The sequence below is a fragment of the Podarcis liolepis genome (assembly GCF_965112155.1).
Source record: "Podarcis liolepis genome assembly, chromosome: 8".
Taxonomy (NCBI): Eukaryota; Metazoa; Chordata; class Lepidosauria; order Squamata; family Lacertidae; genus Podarcis; species Podarcis liolepis.
The window spans coordinates 7,229,952-7,251,346 of record NC_139560.1 but is presented as its reverse complement, the minus strand read 5'-3'; the positions used below and the strand labels follow the sequence as shown (position 1 = coordinate 7,251,346).

At 42.9% G+C, this 21,395-nt stretch overlaps 1 protein-coding gene across 1 annotated transcript in view; it reads right to left on the bottom strand.

The window, feature by feature from the left end:
- Positions 1–13,145: 13,145 nt before the first annotated feature.
- Positions 13,146–21,395, bottom strand: part of KCNK9 (potassium two pore domain channel subfamily K member 9) — a 106,586-nt gene continuing 98,336 nt past the window's right edge. Inside the window, exon 3 of the mRNA XM_083516826.1 lies at positions 13,146–21,165. The gene's annotated coding sequence lies outside the window, so the exon portion shown is untranslated. The remainder of the gene's footprint in view (positions 21,166–21,395) is intronic.

Below are 21,395 nucleotides of genomic sequence, written 5' to 3'. Positions count from 1 at the left end.
TAAGATAAGAGATTAGATAAAATTAAAGAGGGAAAGGATTTGCTGAACTAACTAATTTGAACTGGAATACAAAAAGGGAGGTGTGAGGAGGTCGGGGAAACAAGCAAATGGAAGATAAGACATGGAAAGACCAATCTTTTTTTTAATTGTTTTTATCTTGTATTTTTACTTTTTTCTTCTATTTTTTTTCTTTAATTCTTTTTCCGTTTTTTCTTTGCATATTTTGTAATATGTTGAAACCTTAATAAATATCTTTTTTTTAAAAATGATCAAAAATCTTGAAGGAAAAAGAGAAAGAAAAAAAGACAAAAGAAAAAGAAAAAGAAAAAACAACAGCAATAACCACAAATCATAGCAAAACATACATACATTTTGATTCCTGCATACCCTTTAGCGACTTTCAATTTTCACCTCATCTTGATTGTCATGTTATATATACATACGTACATTAATTCTAACTTTAACCCTTTCATATCCAATTCTTCCTTTCTTCAACATTGCAAACTTCATTCATTACATACCGATACGTTTATTCCAGAACAATGTTTTTTCATATACACAGTCCCATTCTTTCATTAGTTTTTGCTCTGGTTGTCCTCAAGACTGCTGTTAACCTTGCCAAATCTATGTATTCACAGAGTTTGATTTGCCATTCTCTTACTGATGGAATTTTTCCCCCTTTCCAGTTTTTTGCTATAAGCGTCAAGTCTATTTCTATTGTGTCACTTTTGCATGTGTTCCTGCACAAGCCTGCCCTGTCCCATTCCACACTAATTCATATTTAAATTCATAATTAAATACTATTCTAAAACATATTTTCTGTTCATGTGTTACTCAAGTGTAGGGCACTTGTGTGTTGACATGTGAACAAGAGCTCACAGGTTGGGTTTTCTTCACAGACAATTTCACACAACATGTGGTTGTTCTGGGAAGGAGATGTGATATGGAGATGGGGCTACAAAAGAGGTTCTGCTTCCCAGTCACCACACACTTGCCTTACATGAGAGTAACACATTAGCAGAGCTACCGCTTCAGAACATTGGAGATTTGTAGAAGCCAGAGGATAGAAAAGTCTCATCTACACATTAGTGTGGGAGGTGCAAGTTGCCTCATTTCATACCAGAATTCCTCAGATGATGAATTCTTCAAGCATCCTTATGTTTTATAGTTCATATCCAAATGGATCAAGCTTCAGGTTAACATCAGTTACTTGACAAATGGCACCCAATTTAGAACCAATTTGGAATCAAATATGAAGATACTCATACTACAAGTATGGGGGGGGGCGGCAAAAATTCTGCCTGGTCTCTAAAGGACTTCCAGGATTTAAATCTATTGCACTTGAACATTTTTTTCAGCCTGCCAGGAGTTAGTTTATAGAAACAGAACAACTCATAACATTTTGCTTTTCTCAGGAAGACACCAGAGAAGTGAGGATTAATCAAATAATAAATCTTCATCCAGGTCTTCTGACATTTCTAAATTCTTTTCCCATAAATATTTTAGAGAGTCTTTTTTAATATCCAAAATACATTATTAATGCTCATAGCAGAGAGCCAGCACCTCTCTGTCAAATTATTAAGCACCAAAACCTTGCAAGATGATCAGTCTTCTTTAAAACAAAAACAAAAAATTGGGGGGGCCCTGATTTTCATCAGACAAAATGTCTTCCCAGAAAACATGGAAACCAAGATGGAACGCAGCCTTGCAGTCTCATCCCAGCTCCCTCTCCTCTGATGAAAATCCCATTTATAAGAACATCCATCCATTTGTAGTCACAGACTTGGTTCACGTGTAACACTAAGCCAAACCATGGCTTAGTGTGACCATGGAAGGGTGCTGCTCCCAGAGAGGAGATTGTGACCACTTTACTTCTCCTCTGGTCCTGCTGCTGCAGTGTGGCTATGGACGAAGCCATGGTTTGACTTAGTGCATCACTCTAACCATGGACTTGTGGTTTGTTTCTCATCGTTTATCTGGAGTGAGAGAAGCCATGAGCCTGTGTTCATATGCCGGGCTAAGGCAAACCATGCAGCATAGCAGCAGCTGGACCAGAAAAGGAGTGAAATGGCCAGAATCTTCTCCCTAGGAGCCTCTCTCCATAAAGCCATGGTTTTACTTGGCTTTATGTACAAACTGGGGTTTTAGGTCTTTCCCATTTGGAAATGTCCCCAAGACAACAAAGTAAATTAAATTTGGGATTTCTTGAAATCAGCACTAGATTTAATGTATTACTCTGCTTGCCCCACATTTTTAGTAATTTGTGTTGAATAATGTTTTATCCAAGCATCGTGTCCCTAACCGCTTGATACAATCATAGGACAGCTTTCAAGTTGCTCCAACAAAATGCTTGTTCAAATTCAAACCAAACAGCCTTCTTGTCTTGTGTGTGAACCATTGTCCTAGCCAGCAATGCTAATCTAACCCATAACTATTTGATGACAGGTGGGTATACAAGTTTTGTTTAAAAAATAAAATAATAATCATGAAAAAATCATAAATAAAATTGCCCCTTTGTTGAGGGCAACGGACAGTCACATTGATGACCCCAGCCCATCAGGGATTAATGGCACTCTGAATGGAATGAAAAGAAAGATGCTACTAATCAGATTTGTCTATGCAATGGCACCACCAAGGATAAATGAAGTCAAGAGAGAGAGAGACCGAGAGAGAGATCAAAGTAATTGAATAATCAAAAGTTTTTGCAACTCATGCAAAAGAAAATGTTGGAAAAGGAAGACATTTATAACACTTTGAAAGTTTTCTCATTGGTCTGCCCTGGACACCCGTGGATTTTCTGTCACCAGGTAAGTGGTTCATAAGGTTACCTTTTATGCACTACTGATGGGTGGTAAAAAATAATTCTTCAATGATTATCCAAGTCCGTTATATGAAGCTATTCTCTGAGCAATCACAGCCTTCGCTGCTTCAACCGAATGCATTTTTCACACCACTCTCAGCCAACCTTGGCTATTTTTACTACAGATTTATAGGGCAAAATCTGCCCTTAAATTCAATTTTCTTTGATGCAACCTTTTCACAGATGTTTTATTATTACTCTTATTATTATTATTTCCTATGAGTTATGTTTTAATCTTTTCTGTTCTACCCAGGAGTTCTGAAAGGTTATCTACAGTTATAAGAAATAATATTTGCCACTGACAATTGGGTTGCTGGGTTGTTATTTTTTTCCTTGCTTGTGTGTGTGTGTTTTTTAACTGAAGAATCGATGTTATTTTTGAGCAAGAGTTATTTTTACCCACATTTTTGCTTTGAGCATCAGGATATTTTAGAACAAAGGAAAGAACATGAGCAATATCCTAATGATTTGTGAAGGTTGGTTAAAGGAGGCTGAAACGACTAGAGAAGCAATATTTGGGGAAATAGGTATGCAAATATTTTTCCCTTCATCATAATGCATAAGCTTAGAGTCACTCAAATGAAATTGATTGGCAGTAGAATCAGGAAAGAATTATCACATGATGCACAATTAACTTAGGGATTTTGTTTATCTCAGGAGAAAGCAATGAAAGGTGCCTTTGATGGCCTTAAAATGTGCCAGACTAATTCTTAGGGATAAGATCTATCATTCAACATATATTAAAGTTAAAGGTAAAGGGACCCCTGACCATTAGGTCCAGTCATGGATGACTCTGGGGTTGCGGCCCTCATCTCGCTTTACTGGCCAAGGGAGCCAGCTTACAGTTTCTGGGTCATGTGGCCAGCAGCGCACGGAAACGCCATTTACCTTTCCGCCAGAGCGGTACCTATTTATCTACTTGCACTTTGACGTGCTTTCGAACTGCTAGGTTGGCAGGAGCAGGGACCAAGCAATGGGAGCTCACCCCGCCACGGAGATTCGAACCGCTGACCTTCTGATCAGCAAGTCCTAGGCTCTGTGGTTTAACCCACAACGCCACCCGCGTCTCAACATATATTACCCATTTTAAAAAGCAGGGGTCTGGTCCATATGGCTGCAAACATCCTTGAAAATGGGTGGGCAGCCCCTAGTGTTATCTCAAATCCCAAAGCAGTGGTTAAATAAGACTTGGAGGAGGCAGGAAGGCTACATAGCTCATTACCCCTCCTCATGACTACCACTCGACAAATCAATCATGCAAAGGATACTGTACAGCTGGAAAAGATTCAGAAAAAGGCAACCCAAGTCATCAAAGTATAGACTAACTAAAGGATACAGCATCTGTGGCATTTTATTTTAGAGAAAAGGCAATTAAGAGGGACATGATAGTGGTGTGCCATGTATGCCATGTGGAGAAAGCACACAGGAAGCCATTTTTCTCCCTTTCACATAATACTAGAACGTGAGGACATACAATGAAGCTGAATGTTCCAAGATTTGGGACAGGTAAAAGAAAACGCGTCTTCACCCAGTGTGTAGCTAAACTATGGAATTCACTCCACAGGAGGTAATGATGACTGCCAAATTGGATGACTATCAAAGAGGGTTCGACACACTCGTTGACAATGAGGCTATTGATTGCTGCTAGCCATGACGGGTATGCTCTGCCTCCATGGCCAGAGGCAATATTGTCTCTGAACAGTGAATATCACTTGCTGGAAACCACGGGAAGGAAGAGTACTGTTGTGTTCAGGTTCTTCCTGTGAGTCTCCCATGAGCATCTGGCTGGCCTCATATAACCAACATGCTTAAGTCTAATCAATGTGTGAAGGAGTTAATGTCATAGGGTAAGCTGTCAGAGTTAGCTCACTCCCCTTCACCTTTGGAGGAAGGTAATCAAGGCACTTGTTCACCTTCAGTCTATCAGAGAAGTTCATTGTGTGAAGAGGTATGAGCTGGTTGCTCCAAGCTCAGGCCGCATGGCTTGAACAAGCCACTCTTGAGTTCCTGTAATAATAATTTAGGAACTTTCACCACTTTGGAACTAAGCCAAGTTTTACTGCCAGTGCAACTTTTCCTGAGTGCTGTATAGAAAAGCACAAGAATCTGACTTTTGGAGGGTTTGTAAGTAAAGCATTTTTAACTTACCAAATGTGTGGTCTTTTTCTATGCTAAGGGAAGAGGGAAGTTTTGGAACTCACAAGGGCATATTTTCAAAGGCTAACAACCCATATTTTCACGTTTTACTTTGCTGCATGTTTTGTGATTTTAAATCTCAGCTGGGTTGCTCTCACCAAAGACTACTTGTCCCAAACCTGGATATTGGCATCCAGGGGGTTGTCTTTTAATACTTACATTTTTCCATTGCCACCAACAAGAATAGGGTGCTGGATGAGATGGGCTAGGGCGCTCCTTATTTTCTTGCAGCAAGATGTGCTCAGTTATGCTCCTGAGAAATCCCCCAGTCATTTTGTGTACTTTCCAGCACATAGCACCACTGTGTTTTTAATGTGTGCTTCTGCTTTTCTTTCACTTTCGTGCGGGTTAATGTTACGAGTATTGATTTTTTGAAAGCCTGCAGCGCAAGGAAAGGGACAAAATCTCTCCCTTCCACCCCAGCCCTCAACACTCCAATTTTAACTCCTATTTTCTCTTTTTATCCCTGCAGACTCCTGCTCAATTCCCTACACACCAAAAGAATGCACTGATGGCGAGCCTCAGAAACAAGCCACATTCCAGTGCCTTGCTTTTTTTAGAACAATTCACTCAGCCTCTCTTTTATCTCACTGGACTGACTCTGTCGACTGAGGTTAATTCCTGCAGGGACTATGGGAAAGAAGTGCCCTTTTGGTCCTCGCAAAGAGATCGAAAGTGCTCTCTCTTTGGATCTCTAAAATGCAGAGTAATTCCAGGCCACCTGAACAGAGAAGGAGTGGAATGTAGCCATCAGAGGAAGGAAGAATGGCTAAACTGATGCTCACTTTATAACATAATGTTATGCAAGGTGGGAAAGCTGTATAAAGTGCACTTTCTAGGTGCATTTGCATCAAGCCTGGAGCAATGTAGCCTCTGAAATCAATTGTCTGAACCACTGTGATGGCGTGGGATGTTCAGGAAAGCGCCTTATGAGGAATGGTTGAAAGTGCTGGATATGTTTAGCTTGGAAAAGAGAAGACTGAGAGATGATCGTTATCTTCAAATATCTCAAGGGCCATTACATCTAAGATGGAACAAGCTTGTTTTCTCCTGCTGTGGAGGGTAGGACTTGAACCAATGGCTTCAAATTGTGAGAAAGGAGATTCCGACTAAACATCAGAAAGAACATTCTGGTGGTCAGAGCTCTTCAACAGTGGGACAATCTCCCTCGGGAGGTGGTGGACTCTCCCTCCTTGGAGGTTTTTAAGCCCATCTGTCATGGATGCTTTAGCTGAGATTCCTGCATTGCCAGGGGGTTGGACTAGATGACCCTTGCGGTCCCTTCCAATGCTACAATTCTATGGTTCCATCTTCTCAAGGGGAAGGGGAACTGTTCAAAAATTGGGAGCTAAGACTGCTACTGCAGTCATCTCCAACTTGTGGGCTCTCCATGGGCACTTGATGGCTGGTGGACTTGACAGGTCTTCTGTATGATCCAGGAGACCTTCTCCTTATGTCCTTATGTCCTCTTTCTGTGGGAGAAAGAAAACCGGGAATTAAATTTGATACTGACCCCACTGCTTTGTGGGGAAGGCTGATGATTGGAAAGTGGTCCAAGAATGTAGGGAAGAGAAGGAAGGGTCTCATGAATGGTAGAGAATAGGCCACTGGTAAAGAAACAGGAAGGAGACTTGAGAGAAAGGGACCAAGGAGATAAGGGAAGTGACTTTTATGGGTATGTCCGTAGCAAAAGGAAGAACAAAGAAACAGTGGGGTCACTCAGAGGAGAGGATGGTGAAATGCAAACAGGGGACACAGAAAGGGCTGAACTCCTCAATGCCTTCTTTGCCTCAGTCTTCTCCGATAAAGAAAACAATGCCCGACCTGAAGAATTTGGAGCAAATGATTCAGCAGAGGAAACACAGCCCAGAATAACTAAGGAGATAGTACAAGAATACTTGGCTAGTTTAGATGTATTCAAGTCTCCAGGGCCAGATGAACTGCATCCAAGAGTATTAAAAGAACTGGCAGATGGGATCTCAGAACCACTGGCAGTCATCTTTGAGAATTCCTGGAGAACAGGCAAAGTCCCGGCAGACTGGAGGAGGGCAAATGTTGTCCCTATTTTCAAAAAGGGGAAAAGAGAGGACCCAAATAATTATCGCCCAGTCAGTCTGACATCAATACCAGGGAAGATTCTGGAGCAGATCATTAAGCAAACAGTCTGTGAGCACCTAGAAAGGAATGCTGTGATCACCAATAGTCAGCATGGATTTCTGAAAAATAAGTCATGTCAGACTAACCTGATCTCGTTTTTTGACAGAATTACAAGCCTGGTAGATGAAGGGAACGCAGTGGATGTAGCCTACCTTGATTTCAGCAAGGCATTCGACAAGTTGCCCCATGATATTCTTGTAAAGAAGCTGGTAAAATGCGGTCTTGACTATGCTACCACTCAGTGGATTTGTAACTGGCTGACTGACTCAACCCAAAGGGTGCTCATCAATGGTTCCTCTTCATCCTGGAGAAGAGTGACTAGTGGGGTGCCACAGGGTTCTGTCTTGGGCCCGGTCTTATTCAACATCTTTATCAACGACTTGGATGATGGACTCAAGGGCTTCCTGATCAAATTTGCAGATGACACCAAACTGGGAGGGGTGGCTAACACCCCAGAGGACAGGCTCACACTTCAAAACGACCTTGACAGATTAGAGAACTGGGCCAAAACAAACAAGATGAACTTTAACAGGGAGAAATGTAAAGTATTGCACTTGGGCAAAAAAAATGAGAGGCACAAATACAAGATGGGGGACACCTGGCTTGAGAGCAGTACATGTGAAAAGGATCTAGGAGTCTTGGTTGACCACAAACTTGACATGAGCCAACAGTGTGACGCGGCAGCTAAAAAAGCCAATGCAATTCTTGGCTGCATCAATAAGAGTATAGCATCTAGATCAAGGGAAGTAATAGTGCCACTGTATTCTGCTCTGGTCAGACCTCACCTGGAGTACTGTGTCCAGTTCTGGGCACCACAATTCAAGAAGGACACTGACAAACTGGAACGTGTCCAGAGGAGGGCAACCAAAATGGTCAAAGGCCTAGAAACGATGCCTTATGAGGAACGGCTAAGGGAGCTGGGCATGTTTAGCCTGGAGAAGAGGAGGTTAAGGGGTGATATGATAGCCATGTTCAAATATATAAAAGGATGTCATATAGAGGAGGGAGAAAGGTTGTTTTCTGCTGCTCCAGAGAAGCGGACACGGAGCAATGGATCCAAACTACAAGAAAGAAGATTCCACCTAAACATTAGGAAGAACTTCCTGACAGTAAGAGCTGTTCGACAGTGGAATTTGCTGCCAAGGAGTGTGGTGGAGTCTCCTACTTTGGAGGTCTTTAAGCAGAGGCTTGACAACCATATGTCAGGAGTGCTCTGATGGTGTTTCCTGCTTGGCAGGGGGTTGGACTCGATGGCCCTTGTGGTCTATTCCAACTCTATGATTCTATGATTCTATGACTGCAAAAGGGCTCATGATAGAAAGGATGCTGAATAAACCTCAAGGAACGGAAGGGCCATGGAAAACTCTGTGATAATGGGTGAGAGGAACTGATGATGGAGGCCATGCAGAAGAGAGGGTAGCTAATGGAAATGGAACCAAGTAGGAAGTAGACTGAAAGGGGAGGTTCTGAGGGTGGCACAGAGGAAGATGACCTTTCCTTTTGGGGTTTCCCATTTGTGGAATGCTCTTCCTAGCAAGTTCCTCCTGGCACCTTAATTAATATCCTCTTAGAACCAAGTAAAAACTTACCTCTTTTCCCGGGCATTTGACAGATTGGAATGATTTTGCTATTTACTTGTATGTACATGTGTGCATATATATAAGTGCTATTTTGTAGGGCCTGTTCTATGGATTTTTACACTACTTGTGCTGCAATATATTGCTCTTTTTTCTGATTTTGTGCTATGCTGGTGCTCTTAAAAGTTTGGGCATTGATTAGACCAGGGGTCAGCAACATTTTCAGCTGTTGGCCGGTCCACCATCCCTCAGACCATGTGGTGGGCCAGACTATATATTGGAAAAAAATATTAACAAATTCCAATGCCCCACAAATAACCCAGAGATCGATTATTAAATAAATAAATAAATAAATAAATAAATAAATAAATAAATAAATAAATAAATAAATTTTATTTATACGCCGCCCTCCCCGGCCAGAGCCAAGCTCAGGGAGGCTAACAGTAAAAACATAATGGGGGGGGGAACCAATTTAAAATACAGGTTAAAATGCAATTTAAAATGCAGCCTCATTTTAAAAGTAGCCCATAGATCAAAACCATAAGGGGAGGGCAACATAAGGGTCAGACTGAGTCCAAACCAAAGGCCAGGCGGAACAGCTCTGTCTTGCAGGCCCTGCGGAAAGATGTCAAGTCCCGCAGGGCCCTAGTCTCTTGTGACACAGCGTTCCACCAAGTCGGGGCCAGTACTGAAAAGGCCCTGGCCTAGCTGAGACCTTGTAACTTGGGACCTCCAAAATATTGTCATTTGTGGACCTTAAGGTCCTCTGTGGGGCATACCAGGAGAGGTGGTCCCATGGGTACATGGGTCCTAGTTTCGCTTAGGTGTCATGGCTTATAGCCATGCGTAGATTCATGAGACATCGAATCCCGCTCAGTATAAGGCAGCTTCTTATGTTAATCTGATTCCTCTCTTTGTGTTGACAGCAGAGAACCTCCTGTGTCTGATCTGCTTACAGCAGAAATAATGGCGGGATTGTCTAAATATGCAAGAGACCTTGTTCTTCCTAAACCTCTTATGCTGTGAATAATTTGTGCTGAGCCACTGGGGAAGGGCATCTTTCTCCCTCCCTTCACCCCAATATGCTTTCTTTAGCTTTGTTATGTAGATCTTGTCGTAACATCTTCATTGCTCCAAAGAAACTAGTTAATATTTCTTTCTCCGGCATCTATTCTTGGTACAACACTGGGACATTGCCATGGAAACAGTGGTAATCTGGAAATCAAAGTTGTTTTTTTCTTATTTTTGGTTTGGGAGGGGTGCATTCATAGAAGCACTAAGAAACTCTCACCCATCGACTTGTTCCACAAGATTATTTACTGCCTCCATCCCAATTTACCAAAAGGTTTAGCTGCATTTGGAATTGTGGCATCAATTTATCATTCATAATTGCATTTCTACCACCCCTGCTTTCCTCCTCCCGTGAGCTCTAAGCTCACACATATTGTTCTCCTCTACCCTTTTTATCCTCACATCAAGCCTGCAGGGTTTGGACCTGAATTTTTGCACTGTAACCACTATACCACAGTGCCTCTCAAGTCAATGTGCAATGCATGCACATCCTCCAACCATATGAGGTTTTTATATGTACTCATGGAAATGTAAGCAGCTGAATCTCAAGAGGTGTCCAGAACACTGTCTAGTCTTCTTGTGCTAGATGAGTTTCAGTTATTAAGGCTTGAGGATGTGGGAGAACATTTGGTTTGGTCTGGACAACCACCTGTGTACTTGACCCTTGAGCCTCATGGCTGAGGAAAACGGGCAGGGAGGGGAGAGCCAGCTGGGAAGTGATTGGTGCCTTTTTTGAGATGAGTGGTCCCTGTCTGCTTTAAGGAGGCAATGGTAAAACCACTCCTTAAGAAACCCCTCTTCTAGGGGGGGTTGGCAAAAGCAAGTTGGTGACTGGAGGAGGAAAGGGGATCGTTACCAAGGGTCAGTTGCTGGTGATGCTTTTATTTTCTTTCTCCTTTCCTTTTAGAGTGTAGCATAGCTTATGTGCTTGAGTCATCTAGGAGCTCTATGGATAGCATATTGCTGTTGACATCTGTCTGTCTTGAGAGACAATGGAGTGTGTCTCCATGGGTGAAGTCAAACTGCTGCATTAGCAGCGCTGAAGTGACCTTCCCTGGGCATGAGCCTAGGCAGTGTGTCTGGGTATTCTGGGCTGCCCAGTTAAGATCTCCCTCTCAGACTTGATGAGGTGGTCCAAAGGAAAGGAAAGCAATATGTTTGGCACCAGCTTGGCTAAAGAAGTTGCCCGAAGGAGGTGTACAAGGTGCCATCCAACTGCCTTAGGGGCTCCACTCTGGATTTGTGTAGGGTTTGCCCCTTAACCTTTCCTTCTTCCAAAGATATCCCTAAAGACGGTGGAGGTTGAGGGTCAGAATTTTCCTTCTCCTAGTCGAGCTACCTTCCCAGGTTGACAAGCCCCATCTGCCCCTTGCTTCCCTCTACAACACACGCAGAAGCTGCCTTTATGATGGTTGGACCCACCATTGGTCTCATCCACTCAATCTTCTCCCATTGACCTCAAGAATGAAATGAACGCAGCTCCAGCCTCCAATCAACAGTTCAGCCTGTATCATCTTGAAGGGCTTTCTAGCTCTGCAACTTCATGATTGCATTGCCATTCTGATCCCAAAAAAAAAACCATTGATATTGTGGATGACCTCATTTCAATGCTCAGGAGTGAGTGAGGACCTCCACGTCCCCCCTTGGAAAGCAGCCCTATGATTGAATTGGTATTCTGGTCCTTAGATGCCATCAGTATTGCACAAGGTCAAGGGATTGAGATTGATGGCCTCTTCTTGGTTTACTACTCTGTGGGTTGGATCCAGACTGAGGATGGAATCCAACACAGAACAAAATGAATGTTCTGCCAGTGCAAAGATTTCTGCTTGGGCAATGGAATATTCGCCCACTCTCCATTCCATGAACCCCTTAAATCTGTTCTAGGGTGTTCACCCAACCCTTCAGAGCAGATTTGGGGAGACCACAGGGGGAAGAAGGAGGGAAACTCCTGTTGCACTGAGAGGACAGGTTAGTTAAATAATACTGAGAGTTAGTTGAACTCCATAGATGACTAACTTGTCCTATTGAATTCAAAGGGTCCCAAATGCAACTAACTTCCTCTGGGTCCTCTATGTCTCCATCTGCCCCAAAGCCAGAAGCATCACACAACTTCACTGCCTGTTTCTCAATAAACGGGCTTTTGATGTATCTGGGTGCCTTTGCAAAATGCGCTGCATATCATTGTTTCCCTTGTAATCATGTAATCAGACAGCAGCACTAATAATCAACATGTCCTTACCACCATGGCAAGCACTTATCGCTGGCTTCTGCGAGAACAAAATCCCAGGAAATGTGCTGTGTGCTCTGTCATCTGTCACTTGGCAGTCTTGAATGATTAATGTCTATCTGTGCTTACAAGAGGCAAAGTATAATGCCCCCTAGGAGGCTCCAGCGCCGCAGGCAAACTGTGGCAGGCAAAATGGATGAATCCCAGTGGGACGCAGGCACATGTGGGTGAGCATGACAAGCTCCTACCAGTGATGCGCTAGGAAAAGGAATAGATGGGCTGGTAGAACTCTTGGGGCTTTGCTTAGCTCAGAAGGGCTTATTCTCATTCTGGGACTATGGAATCTGAGTGTTTCTCTTACCTGCCTAATTAATCACTGCAGGCCTTCCAACAGTTTAAAATGTTCCATTCTCATACAGAGCAAGAGGCTGTGATGGTTTGGGTACCCGTAAGGCACCTATTGGATGGTGCTCTGTACCTGTATGCCAAGGGTGGCCAATGTGGTGCCCTGAAGATGTTGTGGACTACAGAACCCATCATCCCCACAATGCTGGCTGGAGCTGATGGGAATGACTATCCAAAACATCTACAGGGCATCACATCGACTACCTCGACTGAATGCAAAAATAGAATGGATCTTATGAAGGGACTTGAGCACATTTTGGTTGTAGGGCATGCCAAATAACCCCAAATTGAATGTCCAAATGTGGCCTCCCAGGTTTTGCTTTCCAGACTTTGGAGCTCTACCCAGGCCACAAACCCTCTACGCTTGTTCTGCACCCTCAGGTGCTTTTGTCTGGCTGGAACATGTCCTTGAATGATGACAGTGTCTTTTTCTTTCCTGTAAGGAGGAAGGAAAGGTGCAAGTGGGTGCAGAAACCTCTGGACTTTGCGTGGCTTGAATGTAGCCAACTATACACAGATAAGTATCATGTCCATTGCTCTGACCGCTTTCCCTCTAGCCCCAACCACCACTGACGTGATTTCCATGAAGGAATCAGCCTCTAGGCTGCAAAAGGTTCCCTATCCCCGTGTTATATAAAAGAAGCCATATGCATTTGAAAACGTGCCATAGGATTTTTAATGAAAAAATTAGAAAAAGTGCATTTATTTTACAACACTACAGTAAATGATTCTCTCTCTGTATTTTTTTTTCTCTTGTTTTGTAAAGACATTGTAAAATATATACAGGGTTGCTTAGTGCATTCATTACAAAAAGAAAGATGCAATCCCTTGCATAAATTACATATATTTTACAGGGGTTCTCTGTCTACTTGGACTTGTAAACATTGGTGTGGTACAGTTTTCATTCTTTAGGTAAGCTGCAATACATCATTTTTTTTCTGCTCATCCAACTGTTAAGCCACTCTGCTGAATCAAGTACGGCATTTGAAGGCCATCTGTGAGGTCTACCTCTCCCAACATGGAGAAGGCCAGTAAAAAAAATGAAATTGAGACACAACTGTCATTTAATTTAATTCACATACTAACACGATTCAACTTGTTGCTTCTGACCTGCTCTTCTTCCTCTTGACATTCTATTTTGAAATGCAAAGCCCTGGACTTCTTTCTCCATATGGGTCTTTTCCTTGGGAGCAAAAACTCAACCAAGAGCACTATGGTACCTTAAAGACAAATAATTTCATTGTGCATTGAGCTTCCATGGAATAGAGGGGTATGTGGAATCCTCCTCAAGAATTTTACTAGTCCTCTGAAATGTGGGGTGTGAGGTTTTCTCCCCTTCTTTGAATGTTCCAGATGAATCAAGAACCTTCAGATTTGCCTGGAAATGTCATTTCAGGGAAAAGTCAATGGCCAACCAGGGATACCATTCCTTAGCAATTTCATTATTATTATTATTCCTTAAATTTCTTCAGATGTTTTACCTGTGCAGGAAAAACCTTGCTTGAGCAGGAACAACAACTTCACCTTGAGATTGGCCACTCTGGAGCCTGCTTCAACTCTTGCCTTTAGTGTGCAATGCTAATTTAAGCACTTATATCGTGTATTTGTAGGCAAAAGCACCTTACAATATAATCACACTAACATAATAAACAAATGCAATGTGAATAGCTCCTGTCACAATGAATATGATAGTCTTTTAGGTACCATGGGATTATTTTCTTTGCCACTTCTGCTGTGCGGGTTAGAAGCTGGCTAGAAGCTGTTAATCTGCCAGAGGAATTGCACTGTGAATGGCACTCTTGAGGTAAGATCTCCCCTCCCCAAGATATCATCTAGGAAGATCCACCACCACACAGATCAGGGCCATCATACTGTGGTTTGCCCAACTCTTGCTCCTTGTCATTGTTGTTGATCATCAGGTGATGGCTTTGACCCATGCAATAAATGTACCTTCCTGGATGCTGCTGCAATAAGGAGAAGAATGATCCAAAGGGATGTCATTTCCATGGCACCCACTCAGCTCTGCCATGGCTACTCATCCATAATTTGTTCCTTGGGACAGATTTTCAGCATAGTCCATGGTGGAGGTAGTCAACCTGGTGACCTTCAGATGTTATTGGCTTATGACTCCCATCAGCCCTGGTGAGTGTGGCCAATGGTCAGGAATTATGGGAATTGTAGTCCAGCAACATCTGAAGGGCACCACACTGTCTGTCTCTAGTCCATGGACTTTAATTCTTGTCCCTCTTTCCTCCGCCATTTCTCTTCTATGCTCTGCACAGAAAATATACCACTCAAATTAGGGACATTTTCTTTTTGATAATGCCACTGGAAAATGCTGCTTTGTCTTCTTCCCACTCCAGGAATGGGGAACCTGAGATGCTGTGGAGCTCCCAACTCCCTTCAGCCCTAACCAGCATGACCAATGGTCAGGGGTGGTGGGAGTCCAGCAACATCAGAAGGGCTCCAGGTGCCTCACCCCTGTCCTGTGTACATCGTGCAAAAAGTACAAAAATGCAGCCGAAGTGTCAGGAGAGACAGCATCAACGCACACCCATGCGCGCACACTCACACACACACACAATAATTGCAGGCTCTCAACCCGGTTGAACACCTTTCGTGCGTTTGCTTTGGAAGAAATCCAAGAACTTCTGTATAAAAGCCACTGGGACACAATTTGAACACTTTTTATCCCTGCTTCTCGTAGATACAAGAGTAAGCTGAAAGAAAAAATTGCACCTTAAAGAGACAGTCTCTCCATGCTTTTTGACTTGCTGGGAACAGCAATCACAAGGACCCATCTTCCCCATAATATATCGAATTGACTATCTGTAATCCAGTTTATTAACTGGAATTATCTATGATAAAAGGACTCGCCATGCAGAGGCAAGTGGTACCCTAAGTGTGTTTAAAGTGTGTTCCAAGGAATGACGAGCTTCTTCTGCCTGTTACTACTCTTCAGTGAGAAGATCATACATGGTGGAAAAGCTTCCTTAAAAGATAGCTTGTCCATCAAAATGCTCTCCCTTTTGGATGTGGATGGGGGTGGTAGATATTAACCTGAAGCTATACTGAGACCTCCTGCAAAGGCCTCTTTGGCATACACAAGAATTCTCTGAAGGCAGAAAGTTGGGAAATTGCTCACCTAATACCCAGTGACTAGTGGAGGTATGTTTCTGAATGACAGTTGCTGGGAAACACCCATGCTAGGGACATCATGTTTATATCAGATTTAAGCTTAGACTAATAGGGAAAGCTGAAGCATACCCTCCAACATCTGTCCGATGAAAATAGGGACATCCTATTCAACCACAACAATACTTTTATTATTTATACCCCACACCCATCTGACTGGTTTGCCCCAGCCACTCTGGGTGGGCTTCCAACATATATAAAAACGTAATAAAATATTAAACTTTTTTAAACAAATTTCCCTATACAGGGCTGCCTTCAGATGTCTTCTAACAGTTGTATAGTTATTTATCTCCTTAGCTTGGAGGCCGAATAGCTCCACACCCTCTAATGAAAATAGGAATGTCCTACCAACATAGCTCTGATGAAAATAGGGACACCCTAATGAGTGCTCACTAGAAGGACAGATCGTGAAGCTGAGGCTCCAAGACTTTGGCCACCTCATGAGAAGAGAAGACTCTCTGGAAAAGACCCTGATGTTGGGAAAGATGGAGGGCACAAGGAGAAGGGGACAACAGAGGACGAGATGGTTGGATAGTGTTCTCGAAGCTACCAGCATGAGTTTGACCAAACTGCAGGAGGCAGTGGAAGACAGGAGTGGCTGGTGTGCTCTGGTCCATGGGGTCACGAAGAGTTGGAAATGACTAAATGACTAAACAACAACAATGGAACATTCCAGGATCAAATCAGAAACTGGAAGAGCTTCTGTAAATCCGGGACTGTCCCTTGAAAATAGGGACACTTGGAGGGTCTGCTGAAGCCGTGGGGGAGCTGGAGACAGGGTGGGGAAATGCAAACCCTTTCTCACAAACCAATCCTCATTCTGGATTAGACTCCAGAAAATAATATTTAAAAACTGAAAGAAATGAAGCATAAGGTCCCTGCTGGATCAAGCCACAGGTCCAGGATCCTACTCTCACAGTGGCCAACCAGATTCCCCAGTGGAGAGCCAGAGCCTGCAAAGAGGTATTTGGTGCAACAACTGCACTCTCCCCATTTGTGATTCCAGAAACTGGTATTCAGAGACAAACTGCTTCTAAGAATGGAGGAGAAAGCTGGACAAATCCTGACTTGGGCCTCTGGTTAGCCTCTGATTTAGAGACAAGGAACCTGGGACATGCAACCTTTTGAGCAAATTGTCTTTCCACTTTAGTTCCCCCTCTCCCTCTCTTGTCTTTAAATCAATCCGCACATTCCTATTGCCAGCAGTAATTAGTGGCGCTATTTTCTTTCCCCAGGGTTCTTTCCCACAACATCATGCTCTTCATTAATGCGCAATGAGAGGGAGAAGCGCTACACAGTAATGGTTCCATCTGATTGAATGTGCCTCTGAAAGGGCAAGCTAAGGCATCAGTTCGAAAGCGCGGCGGGGATAACAAACAGGGGTGAAAAATAGCCAAGCATGAAACAAGCGACATCAGCTCTTTAACAAGGAATCTGCCTTCTGCCCTTCTGGGATGCTGTGATCCTGGTAGACACCCTTCCACAAGCTCTTCTGCACACTGAACAGGGTATTTATCAAAGCCACCAAACTAGTATAATCAGAAGTTAGGGGAGGAAAAGATGCATTTCAGAGCACATTTTCAATTACTGGAGCTGCGACTCAATCTGCTCACAGAAAGAACCGGCAAATGATAAATCCCGTCACTCTGCAGGATGGGTTCTGCTTTCTCAAACGGAGCCCAGACAACATGGCTTGCAGCGATGAATATTAATTACCCGAAAGACTGCACCTATTAATCTTGGTTTGGAGTCTTCTCCTTTCTTGGGGGTGGGGGGCAAAGCTGTTGTGGGTGTTGACATATAGCACAGTGCCATACATGATCAGTAGGCAAGGTGGGGAAAGGTTGACAAGACAATTAAGTAAAAATGAAATGCGCTAGGGGTGAGATCTTTGTTAATTACAATATCCATTCATCACAAACATAAAAGGGAGGGAGAGGAGAGGGAGGAAGGAAGGCTTGGATCTGGACGTAGGCTCATAAAATATGTTTCCAATTATTATTGAGAGCCCCTGTGTCCTGCTGGTTAGAGCAAGGGTCACCACTGTAATACCTCCAGATGTTTTGGATTACAACTCCCATTAGCTCCAGCCAGCATGGTCAATGGTCATGGATGATGGCAGCTATAGTTCTCAACATCTGGAGGGCACGATATTGACTACACCCTGGATTAGAGTACTGGATTAGGCCAGCAATGACCTAAATTTAGATACCCACTGAACTATAAAACTCACAGAGTGGTCTTGACACAGTCGCTTGCTTGCTCTCAGTCTAAACTACCTAAGTGAGTTGTTGTAAAGATGAAAAGGCATGGATTTATATGCTGTCTTGGAACTCTTTGGAAAAGTGGTCGGATATAAATATAATAAACCAATCTAATTCTGGTTCAAAAGCAGGAATGGGGACCTGTGACCCTCCAGCTATGGTTGGGTCACAACTCCCATAATCCCTGACTACTCTCCATGCTGGTTGAGGTTGATGCTCGTTGGAATCCAACAACTTCTGGAGGGGCACAGGTTCCCCACCCTTGACCTGAAGTCTAGGTAACACCACTGAAAATGAACAGTTGCAATTAGGTGCCGCACATATCCACCTCATTCAAACCTTCAGGTTTTCATGCAGCGCTGCTGCACTTCTGGTCTTCCTCACTCATTTCCATGGATTCAGCCAATCCATTCAGACAAAGGAATACGTGTCCCCTTCCAACTCTACAATTCAATGAATCAGCGATCAACTCTCTCTATTGAAATGACTGGAGGAATGCTCTTTGCATACCAGAGCAGCTGCACCCAGCTGTAACAAACCATGACAAGCCGAGTAACAAACAAGCAACGGTGTTGGTCCAATGCAACCAATACAGGGTCAGTAAAATAATGCTTTGATTAGCACCATTATCAGAACCTGACTTGTAGCAGGTCGGGCTGCTTATCCATCTTTGGTATTGTCTCCTCAGAGAGGCAACAGTGCTCTAGCAACTCAGGGGAGGGTCTTGAATATGGGGTCTGCCGCATTCCAAGAATGTGCTCTATCACTTCCTCCCTAACCTATGTGCACATGTCCTGCTTGCGAATATCCCATGGACATTGGTTAGCCACTGTGAGAACAGGATGCTAGACTAAATGGGCCTTTGGTTTGATCCACCAAGCATTTGTTTATTTTTAGTACACTGTTAGACCATTTGCAAATTCAGCCCCAAAGCTATTTCTGAGTTTTCACTACATCCACAAGGACTGGGAATATGGTTTGTTTTTCAATGCAAATGGATTCTCTGTAATCTGATGGTTTCATATTTCATTGGGTTATGCTGTAAACCAGAATACCTGATTGGAATGTAAGTCGAGATGAAATACTTATTGGCTAATTCAAAACAATATTTCTGATCAAATTTCATGCATTTGCATTCACAATCAGGTTTTGTGTCCCTGCTACCATCTTGCAGTGGATATTCCACATCCGTCTTAATTATCTGCACTTTAATTATTTGCAGCTTCTATTCAGAGGAAGGGGACTTTAATTTAGTTAAACTAAGTGAAAAAAGATTTCCATAGTGAATTCAAACTTCAGTCAATTTTTCTACAGCTCATCTCTGTTGCTGCCCTCTGTTACCCTGCTCCTAGAGCGCTATATCCTCTCATTTTCCAGTAAGCATGTTGATATTTTAAAAGGATGCTGTTAAAATGGGCAGTTCCTCTTCTGTGTTTCTTTTCCTTTTCAAATCTTGAAATGACATTGTGCTCCACATTGTTGAAATTAGCAACACTTGGATTTAAATTTGTGTAATATCCCAGTCAGCAACAGAACCTCATTAAAATCTACATTAAAAAGTCCATAACATTAGTGCAATGGACAGATTCCAGCGACCCTTTCTATTTGCATTTCCCTAGTAAAAGGCTTTAAATGAATATCTTAATTAGACCCTGGATATTAGCAAGAACATTACACAAAGTAAAATTATGCCATAAACCTCAGATCTGGTCTATTTCCTTCATAATTCTTCCGCTGGCCTCCATGCTTTTAATAGTTGGAAAATGTTTCCTTTTTTAAATCTCTTGTTCCTTTCATTGATCTTTCTTTTAAGCTTAACCAGTCTCCTCTCACATGTTTCCAGCTACCAAATATATAGTTAGCTAGGTCATGATGTGCAATTCAGCATTCTTGAAAGGGCAGCCTTGTGATTTCTGAGGAATAGTCAGATCCCACCCTACCATTAAACATAATGAGGCAGTTACCTCAGGCAGAAGATCATGAGGGCTTATGAGGTACAACACCATCCTTCCCCCTGCTCAGCTGTCCCCTTCTGTTGAAGTACACAATTGTGTGCACCCCTTAAAATAGTCTGATTTCTCCAAGAGTGGTAGAAGACATCATCCTATTCCACAGCTTCTATACAATGGTACCTCAGTTTTCGAACATCTCAGAAGTCAAACGTTTCAGTTTTCGAACACCGAAAACCTGGAAGTAACTGCTTCGGTTTTCAAATGCTTTTTTGAAGTCGAACGTGCCACACAGCTTCTGTATTGAGTTTTTTCAGAAGTAAATGCTTCGGTTTTTGAACGTTTCGGAAGTCATATGGTCTTCCAGAATGGATTACGTTCAAAAACCGAGGTACCACTGTATATAGAATGGACACTGTATTATCCTTTACTTCCTGCAGCAAAATATCTTGGATGTTGTGCCCACCCAGGAATGAGTGAAAAGGAGAATTGGACTAGAACAACCAAGTTTCATTAAGACATGAGATTGAAAAATAGCCATGGTCGCAGTGAAACTTGGTGGTCAAAGTTGGCATCCAGCTAGCATGTTGCATCAGTGCAAGGATTTACTCCTGCATAATTAACCTTTCCCCCCTGTGTACCCCTTACAGCTCTTCTAGGAGTTCCCCCAAACCTCCACACAGATTTCTAGGGAGGACACTTTCTAGATGAATACCATCCATTATTGCCAACACACGCAAGAAGACTGAAAGCAAGCTAACTACATGCATGTGTAAACCTGCGCACAAGGGAAATGGTTCCTTGAGCCTATGCACTCAAACACTGGTATCCTCTAGGTTAGATTACTGCAATGTGTTATACATGGGGCTGCCTCTGAAGACAGTTCGGAAACTTCAGCTGGTGCAGAATTCAGTGGCCAGGTTGCTCACCAGGGCAAGACAGTTCGACTGTGATACAGAGATCCTGACCCAACTTCACTGGCTGCCAATTAGTTTCTAAGCCCAATTCAAAGTGCTGCTTTTGACCTATAAAGGTAGCTCAGGATCACAATTCCTCAAGAACCGCCTCTCCCCACATCAATTGACCTGGACCCTGAAATCATAATCTCTGGTCCTTCATGTGCCCCCTCTGTGAGAGGTCCAGAGGATGGCAACATAAGAATGGGTATCTTCTGTGGTGGTTCCTCGTTTTGTGGAATGCTCTCCCCAGGGAGACTTGCCTAACGCATTCATTACATATCTTTAGGCACCAAGTGAAAACATTCCTCTTCAACCAAGCCATTGGTTGATTAAACAATCTATGGCCTTTTCAACCGTGGGTGGGTATTGTTCATGCTTGTTATTATGTTATGCATTTTTGTATTTTTATATTGTATACTACCCAGTGATTCTCAGATGAAGGGCGGTATAGAAATTTTATAAATAAGTAACATCAGCTGTTTTCTGCATTCCTGGGATTCTGGTAGAAGGTAACCCAGAAACCTGGGCCAGGTGC